This window comes from Panthera tigris, chromosome F2 (assembly GCF_018350195.1).
Source record: "Panthera tigris isolate Pti1 chromosome F2, P.tigris_Pti1_mat1.1, whole genome shotgun sequence".
Classification (NCBI taxonomy): domain Eukaryota; kingdom Metazoa; phylum Chordata; class Mammalia; order Carnivora; family Felidae; genus Panthera; species Panthera tigris.
In genome coordinates, this window is record NC_056676.1 from 46,608,545 (window position 1) to 46,624,125 (window position 15,581).

At 47.5% G+C, this 15,581-nt stretch overlaps 1 long non-coding RNA gene across 1 annotated transcript in view; it reads right to left on the reverse strand.

Annotated features, from left to right (window-relative positions):
• Nucleotides 1-2,062: 2,062 nt before the first annotated feature.
• The window catches only part of LOC122235078, a 39,025-nt gene continuing 25,506 nt past the window's right edge, over nt 2,063-15,581 (reverse strand). The window contains exon 3 of the long non-coding RNA XR_006213193.1: nt 2,063-2,265. This is a non-coding gene — a long non-coding RNA (uncharacterized LOC122235078). The remainder of the gene's footprint in view (nt 2,266-15,581) is intronic.

The window sequence follows — 15,581 nt, forward strand, 5'->3', positions numbered from 1 at the left end:
TTTCCCTCCTCAACTCCAAAGCGATCAAGCACAACAAAGTAAATGTTCACACTGATCTCTGCTCTCTCTCTAGCATTGGATGACTTACCATCTGTCTAGACTGAGCCGAAGGGGTGAGAAAAAGTGCAACGTGAATTCTCTAGAGTGGAGACACCGTGGAGAGGAGACAGGGCCCGTGATGATGCTTCCTCTGATATGCCCAGGCCGTGGCTCGATTCACCCCCCAAAAAAGGCGCGCGTCCTCCTCAACCAGAACGAAAGGTAACGATCGAAAATGAAGGACCGGGTGAAAAGACAGAAAACCGAAAACAAGCAGTTTTCTAACCAGAGATCTGGCAGCTTCTCCAAATCGCAGTGGGCAGAGTGAAGCGGGGTTTCACTTCAGGTCAGCTCAGTTCGCTCTCACAGGCACGTTTTGCGCATTCCCACTACATGAGTCTGCACTTTGGGGACGGGGAGACTGAGCTCCACGACTCTTCCCCGAGCAAATGAACCTTCTTGCCTGCCCGTCCTGAATCCCCAGGCCTGTGCAGGGGGGCTTTCTTTCCGGAGCCTTCGATGCCTTCCCTGGGCCCGGTTACCATTCTCATCACAAAAGGATGCCGGCCATAGATCTCCATGATGAACATGGGGATTATAATAAGCTGTGATTTTAATAATCCTTCCAAAGATGAAGAAATTCTTGGTGGAACCCACCCTTCTTTTGACTCTGTTCACGAATTAAGTATAAATCTGTATCTTTCCCTTTTCCTCCGTCAGAGTGCTGTTCTATAAAACTGCCGTTAATCAGGGAGAATTGACAATGGAAATGTCTGTCAGAAAGACCGTTCTTACAATTGAGACCTAGCCTGTTGTAGGAGGTGAGGTAATTTCTTCTCAAGCTTCTGGTATCCAGGGAGAAAAAGGAACAACAAAACAACGTCTGTTAATAAAGGTGTGAGAGTCTCTGGGTATTTTCTGTTAGTCAAGAGACCTCAAGGAAGGTTAATTCTGGGCTGAAAGCAAACCTTTGTCGAGGATTTCATTTTAGAAGGTTCAAAAGACACCAGGGAGAGAGGGAGAACAAGAGGCAGGAAGAGGCATGCACAGAAAGAGGGAGAGAGATGAAGGGAGGGAGAAGCAGGAGAGCCTGGCCTTGCTGAGATGTCACAGGAGAGAGTCACAGATACAGGTTCCAGCAGTTTGATCACTGGAAAAATGTCTGTTAAGAGTTGATGCAATGGAAGAGAGAAATTTCTGGATTTATTACTTTTTTAAAGGTGTGCCTTTGCTCCCGCTGCTCTGTTCACCTGGGATGTCCTATTCCTGTCCAGCTTTAGCCTCTCTGTTCTAAAAGGGGCTCAGTTCAAATGCCTCCTCCTCCACGAAGACTTCCTGGGTATCTCTAGTTACATATACAGTTGCTTCGTTTTCTGTAGGTCCCTAGCAGTTTTTTTTCCGTTAATTGTTTTTATATCTAGTCATGGCAAAATACACATAACATAAATTTTACCATCTTAAACATTTTTCAGCATACAGTTCAATACTGTTAAGTGTATTTATATTGTTGTGCAGCCAATCTCCAGAACTTTTTCATCTTGCAAAACTGGAACTCGGTACCCATTAAGCATCACCACCCCGTTCTACTGACCACCACCATTCTACTTTTCATCTCAATGAATTTGACTACTTTAGGTAGTCAAATAAGTGAAAATCATACGTGAAATCATACAGTATTTGTCTTTTTGCAATTAGCTTATTTCACTTAGAATAATGTCCTTAAGGCTCATTCAAGTTAGTTGCATGTATCAGGATTTCCTTCATTTTTAAGGAATATTAATTTGATTCTATTTTTCTAATGGCATTTATGACATGTGGTCTTATTTTCAAGCAACATTTGCACATTATACCTCTCTTGCAGAATTCTAGATCTTTGGAGGACAGGGTCTGAGTCTCCACACAGTTGAGTCCCACTGTACCTATTAGCCCAGTTCTTGGCAGAGAATCGGTGCTAATTTATTGAGAAGATCACAGGACACATGCTCTTTGTCTTGAGTGGGCTCTTTAGAGCTCCCAGTCTCTCCATAACCACATCCCGCGAAAGACTCAACAGACGTTTAAACCTTTCCATGTCATCAAGCTGAGGTGAGCAGAGAGGGATTGGCACCAACCATTTGGGGCTGCTCTTACCGCACAGCCTTGAATCAGTCCTGTGTCTTCTCTTGACTTGAGCCTTCTACTTCCTTTTGGCAGGCATCTCCTTTGGGACAGGACAGTGGGCCCAATCTTAAAAGAACAGAAAGTAGGAGTAAGAAAGAGTAAGGGGAGAAGGGAAGAGTTCACACAAGAATGCAAGCTGATCATTAGATTTAGATTTTCCATCCTGCTAACTCTCTGGTTGTGTCATCACTTTTAATACGTATCTTCTGATAAAGATGGGGTGGTAATGGGGGCAGAGGACTGGGGGGGGGGGTAATGTTAATAATCACACTAAGTATTCTTTCCTGCCCTCTCCCCCAGGTTGTCACTGTAGAAGACAGCTTTTTTCCAACTCAGGAACAGCAAGGGAAGCCTTGCTACAATTTGATTTGGGAGGTTGGAGAACTAAATGCAGCTTTATGTTTGGTCTGTAATAGCTATTTTTAGAGTTACTTTAGTTAGCTTGTCTTAAAGCCCTGCCTTTCCCTTTGTCCTTCCACTGTCATTTGTAAGAGGGGATCATGGAACAAACACAGGCATTGAGCCCAGCAGTCTTGGGTTCTACTGGTGATGTAAACTGGGGTGGGCCAATTCACCTCACTGAACCTCAGTTTCCTTACCTGTAAAATGGGGAGAAATACCCCCCTCCCTCCCCAGGCTTTCCTGATGATTCAATAAGGCCATGAATATTAACTGCCCGGTCTGGCATACAACAGTTGGATAATACATGTGAATTTCCTTCCCTTTTCCTGAGTTGACCTGATGTCCCTCTTTTCCAGGCTGTGGCTGAATTGGCTTCATTTGGATCCTTGACTCCACATAAGCCACATTCGCTGCACTGGTTTTGTCTCTTTCTTAGCAGCCCATGACCCCCAAGGAAACCCTATGGCAGCTCCTCCTGTTTTGCGATGCCTGGATCATTAGAGAAGAGTATTGTGGTGTGGGATAAGGCTCTGTTCAGGCCTAATAGAACCTTGTTGGGAGATGGAGTTTTCAAGCCTACACGGGAAATCACAGAAGAACAAGCCACCACGGTTCAATTTATTTGCCAAATGATTTATCTCCACGGTAGGCAGCAGGCTCTGTGTTTGTACATTGCTTGGAGTGCTGGAGCCTACCTACAGAAGGCCCTTTATTTTTTTTGACCCATGTCACCTTTATTAGCAAAGCCTAGTCCTAAGGGTCAGCAAACGGGTAGGAGCTCAGCCAGCCCAGAACGAGCAGAAATATGAAAGCAGTTTCTGCCAGAGTCTAACAGAGCCGGTACCCTTGTTGACCCAGAATGCCAAAACCGATGGCCTGTTGATAAGAAAAAGTACACGGAATGTGTTTGAGTTACCTTGGTCCTTCTCATTTAGGTGTCATTGCATTTATCTGGAGCACAAAAGAGCTGTACTTTGTCACTTTCTCCCATCAAACTCTCCCCCCTCCACACACACACACACTTCAGAGAAGAAAACAACTGCTTCCTGCAAGGTGGCGGTAATCAAGGCGTCAGGGAAGTACCATTGGAGTCTGGCCTTAAAAGATGGGAAGGATTGGAAAATGTAAAGATTTGGAAGCAGGCCTTTCTGGTGGAAAGAACAGCAGCGACAAAACATGGACGTGGAAACTTGTGGAATAATAAAAACAGGTAATATTAAACACTGTGATAGACATTTCCTAAGATGGTCTTTACTCTCCGCCTTCTGATCTTTATGCTCTGTGTGACTTCTCTCCTTGAGTATGGATTGGATCTATTGACCTAATGAATAGAATGAGTAGAATGTCTCTGAAGTAATGGGGTACCTTCTGAGATTAGACTATTCAAAGACCGTGGCTTTTTCCTTGAACACTTTCTCTCTTGCTGTTGCTTTCTCTTGGGTTGGGTGCCCCGAAGAAAGCCAGCTGCTATGTCATGAGGCAGTCCCGTGTAGAGGACCACATGCTGAGGGACTGAGGCCTGCTAACGACCGTGTTAGTGAGCCTGGGTGTGTCCCTTCCCTGCTGCGGCCCAGCCTGCAGATGAGACCTCTTTGCCAACTGCTTGACTATAATCTCTTGAGTGACCCTGAGGCAAAAGCATCCAGCTAAGCTGTGCCCAGTTTCCTGACCCACAGAAGCTGTGGGTAGACAATGTTTATTGTGGGGTGCCTGGGTGGCTCCGTCAGTCAAGCGTCCAACCTCAGCTCAGGTCATGATCTCACGGTTCATGAGTTCGAGCCCCGAGTCAGGCTCTGTGCTGACAGCTCAGAGCTTGGAGCCTGCTTCAGATTCTGTGTCTCCCTCTCTCTCTGGCCCTCCCCTGCTCGTGCTCTGTCTTTCTCTTTCTCTCTCAAAAATAAGTAAATATTAAAATAATAAAATAAAATAAAATAAAATAAGGAAAATGTTTGTTGTTTGAAGTAACTAAGTCTGGGGGTAATTTGTTATGCAGCAACAGGTAACCAATACAAGCACTTACTCTAATGTACCAGATGCTGTGATACGTACTTCCTATGTGTGCCACCATTTAATCAACATTAGGGTGAGTATCCTTGTCCCAATTTTTTCCAGTTGAGAAAACCAAGCTTTAGACATCTACCCAATGCCTGTTACACATCTAGTAAGTGCACAAGCTGAGACTCCAACCGGGCTGCCTTATTCCTGGGTGTGTCCTCTTAACTTGGACACTCTATATTCTACAGTTTGGTTCACTCCCTCTTCGCTCCACGTCCCCCAAGGTCTGTTGGCAACATGGTCCTCGTGCCTCGTCAGAGCCTGGAAGGAAACTTGGGACTTTTTCTGGAGTTTTTTGAACAGAATCTCCCTCTCTATGTCCAGTTGTCTCTGACAGGCTGTGCCAGGTACTTGCAGCTCCAACCATTATGACAGCAGGGACCTCCCAGCCCCCACGACCCCATCTTCTTCCTCCTTATCTCCTTGCCACTCCTTGCCCTGGGCACCACCTGTGGTTTTGGAAGTCAAGGCCTGTAGGGCTACCCTTGGGTGGCATAGTGGGCCCCTTTCTCCTGCCCTGGGCTGGAGGTTGTTTCCCGGGAGACCATATCATATTCTTCAGGACCCGACAAATACAACTTTTCCACTTCCTTCTATCACAGGGCGAGAAAGACCCAGAGAGTCCTGCTCCTACTCCAGGAGATGAGGACTTGAACCCTGCGGGTCCTTCTCTAGTCTCTGGTAAACAAGTGGAAACTCTGCCCCGTCTAACTCTGCTTCCTCCATGGTTTCATTGGACACTGGTTTATTTCAGGGTGTTCCTAGGAGATTTATACTCAACACTCCTCGTCAGTCACATGTGGTGGTCCCTCCCTGGGCCTTTGCAGGGAGGCAGTGATGCAGATGTGTGGGCTGCCCCATCCTGGGTCCTGAGTAACCACGATATTCCTTCTCATCACGGTATCTATTGCCAATTTAGTGAGCTCTTTGATACACTGTCTGAGTCTCAAGAGGTCCATAGATGAATGATTACCTTTGGCTAATATTAAAAACAAACCAACTAATCAAATAGAAACTTAAGAGTTAGGAATGACCTTTCATGACTGATAAGCCAGTCTTCACTGTTGATCTGTTACTACGTTTTGCTGTACTCTGTGTATAAGTTCATAAGCTCAAAGGAAGCCACTGCTCAGAAAATTAGCTCCAACCCCCTGGACTTTATACCTTAGTTCCCTGTTAATCCTTGATGGAAATGAGCAGGGCCCTAGGCTTCAAAAGAACTTACAATGGGTAACTAAAGTCCAAAGGCAATCTCTCCCCGGTGGCAGGAGAACTGGGCTCTCAACCCAGCTCTACCACCTGTTTTCCGGATGATCCTGGGGGGTTCACCTCACCTCTGTGAACCTGTTTCCTTGTATGTCACACCAGGAGGGTGGGGCAGGCCACCTCCAAGATCTCTTCTAGTCTTCTAGAAGGTTTTATGGGCTGGTCTCTGAACAGGGCACCCCGCCCCCACTCTGTCTCCCTTTCCTCTGCTCAGATGGGCTCCCCAGTTCTGCTGGCTCTCGAAGTAGTACCCGTTTGTCCGGAACAAGGTCTCACAGAAGAGTATAGGAGCAATCTTTTGGCTCTCTGGAACATTCTTAACAAGCCGGGAGCTTCCTTTCAGAAACGTCACGTACGGTCTCCAAACACCTGCGCCCACTCATTCCACACTCCTTGGGAGGTGAGGAAAGGGAGGAACAGTAACGAAAGAATAGCCAGCCCCTTCCTCCCAGGATTAGGGCACCAGGCTGGAGGCCTACACAGCCCTGTGATTAGGCTCCGTTTTACAGAGGTGGAAAACCAGGGAATGCTAGACTTGAGACTCAAATTCAAGTACATGCCAAAGGAGATGCTAAGGGATCCATAAATATTTATTAGAGTCAAAAGGTCCTCAATAGATCATCTGAGTTGGCTTTCCGGCAGTTTATCAAGCAGAGAAGTAAAATGATTTACTCAAAGTCATACAGCTCGAGAATGCATTTGATTCACATTATGTAGTCAGACACCTTTCTCTAGGAGGACTGACTCAGATCCCTTTTAGAATCAGTTCAAGGACATATGGGTTGGAGGCAGCCAGTTACTCTGCCTCCCCTCTCTTTCCTAGCAGGACTTCTCCCACTTTCTAAAGGATGTTCTTTGGCCTCCCACACCACAGACTCGCCTGATATCAAAGGGCCACGTGTAAACACCCTTCCTTCTGTCTTATCAAAATCCCTCTTGCCTGGGTTTATCAGAGGTGACTCACTCCCTGGAGCCCTTTGCAAGGATCTGGGCTGGGGCTGCAGGGCTGAGAGGTACCAGCCTCTCTGGTGGGGGGGCCTTAGGGGCACAGGATCCTGAGTGACATAGGAACCAGGGCTGATGGCTGTGGGAAAGAAGGCAAATGCTCCGAAACGTGAGGCGAATGGCGGGTACCCCACCCTGAGGCCGGGTACTCAAGGAAAGCTTCCTTTCCTGCGGGAAACGTTAGCTCTTCCCTGGCCCTTCCAGTCCAGCAGGAAGGGGGAGACATCCCATGAAGACATGGCAGCTGTGACCATCGCTGCAAAGAAGAGGTTCACGGGAGCCTCAGGGGAGGAGTGACTGATCTGAGAGGCCAAGCCAGACGTTCCTGAGGAAGTGGTGTTTGAGAGGACTCCAGAAGGGGCACAAGCAGGGAGGGGGCTGTCTGGCCGGACAGAGGGCAGGGCGTGATGAGGAAACTGCAGGGAACGGAAGGGGGCCCGTGTGGCCCAGGGGAGAGCGTTGGGGGGTGGGGGCAGAGGTAGGATTCAGGGCTGCAGGGGAAGGTTGTGTGTGTCAGCTGCTTTCAGTCTTGTCTTTGTGCTGCAGGCGGCGGGAAACCTGTAGAGGGACCGGAGAAGGGACTGGCGTTCAGGGGACACTGGCTATGTATGTGGGCACCCAGCCCACGGAAAGCCATGAGCCCAGAGGCCTCTTCACCCTCTGGTTCAAGCAGTGTCAATGGGTATGAGTGTCCCCAGGCTCGGGGACCAGGGAGGACATGGTGGAGTCGAAGGTAGGGTCGGGTCGGAGGCCAGCAGAGTGGGCCCTCAGTGTCACCTTCCCAACCCTGGCCAAGCGAAGCTCAGGTCCCTCGGGGGGTGGTCTCCTCCAGATGCTGCCCTGCCCCCACCCCCTGGAGCTCAGTGCGCACCCTGGGCGTCTGTGCGCCTCCTCTGCCTGGCTTACACCCCAGGTGCTGTGAGTCACCTGCGTGGTGAGTCAGGGGTAGAGGTGGGAACGTGAGCCCCGGGGAGGCGGGCGAGGCAGGTGGGCGCAGCCCCGCCCCCACGGCCGCACCCCCCACCCCAGCTCTTCAAAGGAACCCTTCGTCCCATCCGCTGCAGGAGGCTTCTTCCCAGCTCCCTCTCCCCCACGCCCACCTCCCTCCGCCACCGGCTACCGCCACCATCACCATGGTGACGCCAGCTCCCGAGGCAGCTCCGCGATCAGATCCGCGGGAGTCTAAGCAGGGGGAGGGCGGCTGGTCTCATTAGTCGTCCTATTGAACTGGGTGCTTTTCAAATCAGCTCGCGGCTGCACGCGGCAGATCCAAGGTCTGCTCACCTGAAGGGCTCACCTCAAACACAAGAGGCGAACGGCTGAACGGAACATGTATTCCATGGGGACTTGTTTGCACCAGGAGACGATGCACCCCAGCTTTTAAGCGCTGAAGCATACTAGTGTGTGGGTCCGGGCTGATACCCAAGATTTAAGGGCCACTCGCTGGGTGACTTGAGGTGGACTTGTAAGGCTTTGGTTGTGAGAGGCAATTTGGGGCCACCCAGACTGGATTCAAATCCTCACCCTGCCACTTATCAAAGGGATACACTGGGCCAAGTTACTGAAGCTTGCCGGGCCTCAGTTTCCTCTTGGGTAAATGGGGGATAATCACACTCACTTTGTAGGTTGTAGCGAGGATTATGCAAAGTGGCACATAGCCCTACGAAAAATGGCCATTGTTGTTGCGGCTGTTATTATCCTTAGAGTCTCGAGCCCTTCCAGATGCTGCACAGAGGCTTTGTTGATTTGAGGTTGACACAAAAGGCAGGTTTTCCCAGCAGTGACTTCTGGGCTGCCAGGACCATCAGTTTCAAGATGGTGGGTAGAGCAAGTTCCGACCTCTCCACAAAGGTTTCTTACATGATGGGAGACATAACGTAACCTTGAACTGCAGTGTATAAAGACATTGGACCGGTGAAGGAATTGGCAGGAAGGAGGAAAGTCCAAACGGAGTGCCGGGGGGCGGGGTAACACAGCTCAAAGAGGGGTCAGTTTCTACTGTTCCATAGAACCTTGACAAGCCTGTAAAAGGGGATGGTGTGGGGCCTGAAAAGAGAGAGATTATTTAGAAATATTTATAAGAGGCAGATAGACTTGCAGGTCCCAACCCCGACTCCCCCTCCTGCCTGGGGCAGGAGAGTTATTTTCCAGAAAAACCGAATCAGAGAGACTTTGTGCTACCGACATCAGATACAGAGGGAAGCTGGTGTCAGGTGAAAGTTTGCACACTAAATGAGCCCTTCTCCCCTGCCTCTTCCCCCTCCTAGCCTAAGACCGACAAGGGCAGGAGACTGAAAGATTCTTTCCTGCAGACACCAACCCAATCCAGGAAAAAGACCTATACATGTGCACATTTGGAGGCTCCTGGTGAAAAAGTCATTGCCTACCTGAGCACCCTACAATAAATCCCATCCATGTACACAGAACTTCAATCAGCTCTTTAGGGCCTCTTCCTTAAGTCCAATCCGAGCGGCAGTCAACAATCACCAGAGAGGAAAGCATCCAACGGGACAGAGAATACAATAATCAAACAGGAAGACAAAAGGATCTATGAAGGAAGCAGAAATGATGAATGAGCAGCAGACACTGACAATAAAGCAGATTTGATATCTTTAGAGGCAGAAGAGAAAATCCTGCGTCCATAGGATGTGATGAAAAAGGGATAATCAAAGCAAGAAAGAGTGTTTGGAAATCAGAAATACGAAATGAAAATTTCAAAAGTTCTGCACCAGCATTGGAAGATAGAGTTACAGAAATTTCCCTGAAAGCAAACAAAAGAACAGCAATATGAGTAAGAAAGAGAATTAGAGGAGTAATTCAGAAGGGTCAACACCCAGTAAAAGCAGTTTCAGAAAGAGAATAGAGAAAAGTGATGGTAAGGAAATTATCAAGGAAATAATACAAAAAGATGCCCTGGAACTGAAGGACACGGGTCTTGTCTAACATGCCTAGCACAGGAGTGGAAAACGGACCTAGACCAAGATACCCCATTGTGACACCGCAGAACTCTAGGGTTGATAATTCCTTTATATTTTGCATTTGATTTATCTAGGGATAAAAAGGTCTTAAGAGTTTTCAAAGAGAAAACTAAAAAGTTACATATAAAAGATCAAGAGTCAGAATAGGATTGGACTTCTCAATAGTCGCGTTGGAAGTAAGAAGACATTGGAAAAATACTTTCATTATCCCAAGGGAAAATTATTTTCAGCCTAGATTTCTATTCCCAGCCACACTATTGAATAGGTATGAGGACAAAACAAGGACATTTTCAAACACACAAAATACAAATAAGTTGACATCTGATGTACCCTTTCTTGGGAAGCCAATGGAAGATGCTCCATGATGAGGGAGTAACCAAGAAAGAGGAAGAAGGCTTATGATCCAACAATGCAGAGGGGAAAGGGAATTTCCAAGATGCGGGTGAAGGAAAGTCCCAGAATGACAGTGGTGGGGCAGGCCTAGGAACCAACCAGTTTAGATTAGAGAAGAACATTGTGAACTCCAACAAAAATTTCTCTAGGAAATTCTGATTATTGATAGATTTGAGATCTAAAAAGGATTGTATAATGAATCAGTTTGCAGAGCTGTTGGAACTATGGAAAGACTTAGATATTTAAGGAAACAAAACAAATGCAAAATAAAAGGAATTATCAACTCCAGAAAGAAGAAAACGTTGAGAAAAACAAAACAAAATCTCAGTTTTTGGCTCAGTAATGAACAATGTTTATTTTACATAATCATAATAATGAAAACACTGTGTGTGGATTGAACCAAAAAGTAATAAACAATTATGTTGGGAGGAGAGAAAGCACAGGAAGGGGAGGGGTGAATGATTTAAAACGTTCACTTACTATAGTGGAAAATATTTAAAATAGATGACTCAAGAGAGAGAGAACTACGTGTGCCTATTATCCAAAAACATGAATGTAAATACCAAAAAAGGAAGAAAAAAAAAAGCTATGAATGTTGCAAGTGGTTGCCTCTGGGGAACAAAAGAAAGATGAGATAGGAAGGAGGTCAAGGGACTTTCACAGATGGTGTATTTTGATAAAATATAAATGAAAATTAAAAATCCAAAAAAGGAAAGAAGACTGGACCTGTGTTGGTCCAATGATGGCTTCACAAACGCACACCTTCAAATCCCTCAGTGATAGAGTCAGCAAAGACAAAGTGTCAGGTATATGCATAGCGTTAGGAGAATTTCTGGAACTGGGACCGTTTATTCCTACTAATATGAAAACACCAACAGTAACAACTAGCGATCGTGTCCATAGGCTTTCAAGACACCTTAGCAAGTTTGCTACCATCTTATCCTATGCTTTCAAGGAAAACACTGAAACTCAGGATTTAATGGAAGCCATTGATACAGTAAGTGGTAGAGGCAGGACCTGATGCCAAGTCCTCTGTGGTAGATTATATTTTCAAAGATGGACTAATCCCTCATGCTCTTCTTCCACTCCTCCACCAAAAGACGGAGTCTATTTCTCCACCCCCTTGCGTCTGGGCAGGTCTTGCATCAGCTTTGACCTATATAATGCTGTGAGTGAGTTTTGGTGACCTCTCAGTCTAGATCATTAGAAGATTTGCAGCTCTTGCTTCGGTCTTGTGGGATATTCCCTCTGGCACACTCTCTCTTGGAAAGCAGCCTCATCCTAGGAGAAGCCTAAGCCACATGGAGAGGCCATGTGGGCACTTTAACTGCCATCAACTGCCAACCGTGTGAGTGAGCTGCCATCTTGGACCTCCAGCCCATGTGAACCTTCATCTGACTCCGGTCACTATCTGACTACCACTGCATGAGAGATGCCAAGTGAAACCACCCGGCTGGCATGTCAACCCACGGAACTGTGAAAGAGAATAATTAAGACTATTATGTGATGTCATGAAGTTTTAGGGTGATCTGTTACATGGCAATAGGTCACTGAAACATTGCTTAACACCAAGGTCCTTATTCTTTCCTCGATACTACCCTATGGGCATTTCTCAGCAGAGACATTGAAATTTGGGTGGGAGAATTTTTTTGCAAGAATGTTTTAAGTTTTCCCTGCACACTGTGGACCCTTAGCACCCCTGGCTTTTGTCCATGAATCTGATACCCCTCCCCCAATGTCATGGTGATAACAAAGAATGCCTTCACAGTTTCCCAAGTGACTCCTAAGAATAACATCCCCAGGTGAGATCTCCAGGAAGACAGAGCCATCTTGAGATGGTTTAAAGCTGAATTCCACACAAATGGAAAAGAGAAGTCACTTCTGTCGGTGGGAACGGACAGAAAGGGAAAGCGTGCGGGATAATAGCTCCCACAGTCCAACTGCAGAGTCTCCATGGCCCTACCTCTGACATCTAAGTTGCTGGTTTTTTGGCCTGAGCTCCCTAAGCCTTGCAAACTGTTTGGTGGTAACCATGCCCACAGGGGGAAAGGGTGTGGGAGGTACAGAACCATGGAGCATTCATCTGGGAGGGAAGGGAGAGATCATTTAGTGCAGCCACTCACCTTACCGTCTACTGAAGCCAGAATGGGGAATGTGCACCAGGACTATACCCCAGGACCTCCCCCTCCCCCACCCCCAAGCCACACGCTCTTCCTACCACTCAGACAAGGAAACGCTTGTGATTGAGGTTATTTAGATGGCGAAATGGATAAATTTACTTTGGGCACACAGAATACGGCTGTCCAAGTTAGCCTCACATGACCGCCGGTTGGACAAGGTTTCCAGGGGCTGCTGTAACAAAGTACCACAACCTGAGTGACTTAACAGAAATGGATTGTTTCACTGTTCTGGGGCCTGGAAGTCCGTGATCAAGGCGTCGGCAGGGTTGGTTCCTTCTGGGGGATGCACAAGAAAATCTGCGTCATATCCTCCTCTAGCTTCTGGCGGCTTGCCCGCCTTCTTTTGCGTTCCTCTGTCTTCATCTTCACAATGGCATTGTACCTGCCTGCATCTGTCTTCAAATTTCCCCTTTTTGTAAGGACACCAGTCACACTGGATTGGAGCCCACGCTGCGTTAGTATAACCTCAACTTACTTCTGGAAGAACTCTATTTCACATTCTGGGGCTAGGACTTCAGCATACGGATTTGGGGGTGGGTACACCTCACCCCATACAAAAGTTGCATGTCACATGCTTTCTGTTTCTCATGTAAAGTGTCACTTTGGATTTCCGAAGTTTGCATCTCGCTTTGACTCTTGGCCTCACACTGTACAAGGCAGATTTTTCACTTGAAAAAATCTGATCGGCCCACCCGAGCCCGGGACCTGTCTCTTTTCCTGAGAGAACGTGTTGCGGCCTGAGAGCTGCTTGGGCAACTACAGAAAGTCTTTGACGGGGCCTCTAATCTGCTTCCGTGGCACACCTGTGACAGCTGTGACCTAGGTGTGAGTCACATTTTGCCTTCAGAAGGCTCTGAAAGAATGAAGTTAGCTGGCTGAAGACACCTGGGAAGTACAGCCACCTGAGCATGGGGAGCCTTCCAGCTTTAGAAGCACAAAGTCTTTAAGACACACAATGGGACGAGACAGAATATGGGGAAAGCCTGATGTCACTGCAAGTCAGGGAGAAACGTTCAGTCATTTATTTATTCATACGTTCCTTCAACACATTCTCAGTGAGCAAGCACCCAGTGTGAGCCAGGCGCTGTGAAATTCAAAATCCGGTGGGGAAGAGAAGTAAACATACAAGCAATTCTGACTGCGATAAATAACATGGAGGAAACAGTGTGCAATAATAAGGAACAGCAAGGACGTCGACTTTTAACGGTGGTCAAAGAGCCCCCGTTAGGGGGTAGCCATGGAGACCTCGAAGATTCAGGCAAGGATGCAGGAACAGCTTGTGCAAAGGGCCTGAGCTGCTGATGGACTTGGAATTTTTCAGGAACTGAAAAGAAGCAGATGTGCCCTGGAACAAAGATATGCCTCCAGCAGAGGCAAGAGATGAGGCTGGAGAGTAGGGTGTGGGCCAGGACCGGGATGGGATTTCACAGACACTGTGCAAAGCCACCACAGAGTTTTAAGTAAGAGAGTGAGAGGGGTGCCTGGGTGGCCCAGTCTGTTGAGTGTCCGACTTCGGCTCAGGTCATAATCTCATGGTTTATGAGTTCGAGCCCCGCGTCGGGCTCTGTGCTGACAGCTCAGAGCCTGGAGCCTGCTTTGGATTCTGTGCCTCCCTCTCTCTCTGCCCCTAACCCACTCGCATTCTGTCTCTGTCTCTCTCAAAAATCAATAAACATTAAAAAAAATTCTAGGGGCGTCCTGGGTGGCTCAGTTGGTTAAGCATCTGACTTCGAATCAGGTCATGATCTCATGGTTCATGAGTTCGAGCCCCACGTGGGGCCCTGTGCTGACAGCTCGGAGCCTGGAGCCTGCTTTGGATTCTGTGTCTCCCTCTCTCTCTGCCCCTCCCCTGCTCGCACTCTGTCTCTCTCTCTCTCTCTCTCTCTCTCTCTCTCTCTCGATAAATAATCATTAAAAAAAATAAAAATATAAAAAAAGGGTGAGATGATTTGATTTCTTTGTTTTTTTAATCATTCTCTCAGATTGGCAAAGATTAAGGCTTGAAAACACACGGGGTTGGCAAAGGTGTGAGGAAACAGACAATCTCATAGCTTGCTGGTGGAGTTATACGTTTGAAGAGGAGCAACTTGGCAATATTTATCAAAATCAAAAATGCACTACTTTGACTCAGCGACTTTGTTTCCATGAATTTATCCTGTATATGTAATGCTTGAAAATCATCATATACTAGATTATTCATTTTTGGCATTGTATGACTACACAAGATTAAAAAAAGACCCTAGATATCAGTAAGTGACTGATAACCCATCAATATCAACAAATAAGGGCTTGGCTGAGCAAATGGTGGTCATTCACACGGCATAATGCTGGACAACTGTAGGGATCAGGGACCTCTTTATGTACTGATGGGGGCCAGTTTCTGAAATATACAGATAGTCAATTTTAAAAAGCAAGTTTCGCGCACCTGAAACATTGTATGCCAACTATAAATCAAGAAGAAGAAGAAGAAGAAGAAGAAGAAGAAGAAGAGGAGGAGGAGGAGGAGGAGGAAATTCCAGAGCCGTGTGTAGAGTATATATATCATTTAAGAAAAAGACGTGTGTGTGCGCGTTTGGGTCCTTCGGGAGAGGAGTAATGAAAGCTGTAAAGAAACAAAAGACCTTGACCACCGTGTCAGAGTGGGGGAAGATGAAGGGGGGGGGGGAGTCCAGAAGCCACCCGGGTGCCCAGGCTGGAGGCCCTGGCCTGGATGCTGGGGGCAGTGCGTGGAGATGGGGACAAGTGGGCAAATGTGCGGCAGGAAAGCCGGACGGGATGTCGGGGTGTGAGGAGAGAAATGAGCACGAGGGACAGCCAGCCAGGTTTCTCGCGTGACCTCCTAGCGGAGGTGCCGTTGACCTAGAGGAAGGGCAGGCTTGGGGTGGGGTGCAGGACAGAACTGAGGGTGAGGTTTGGGGCATGCTAAGTCCGACGTGCCAGCAATCACCTAAGCGGAGATATTGTACAGGAGCCCCAGTAGTGAGGCCCGAGTTTAGACGTCCTGCTCGGTCCCTCCCCACACCTCCACCCAAGAACACTGCCAGTGTCTGTAACAGACAGCTGGCTGTTTTGGGTGACGAGAGGAGGCAAGAGCATTCCTGGG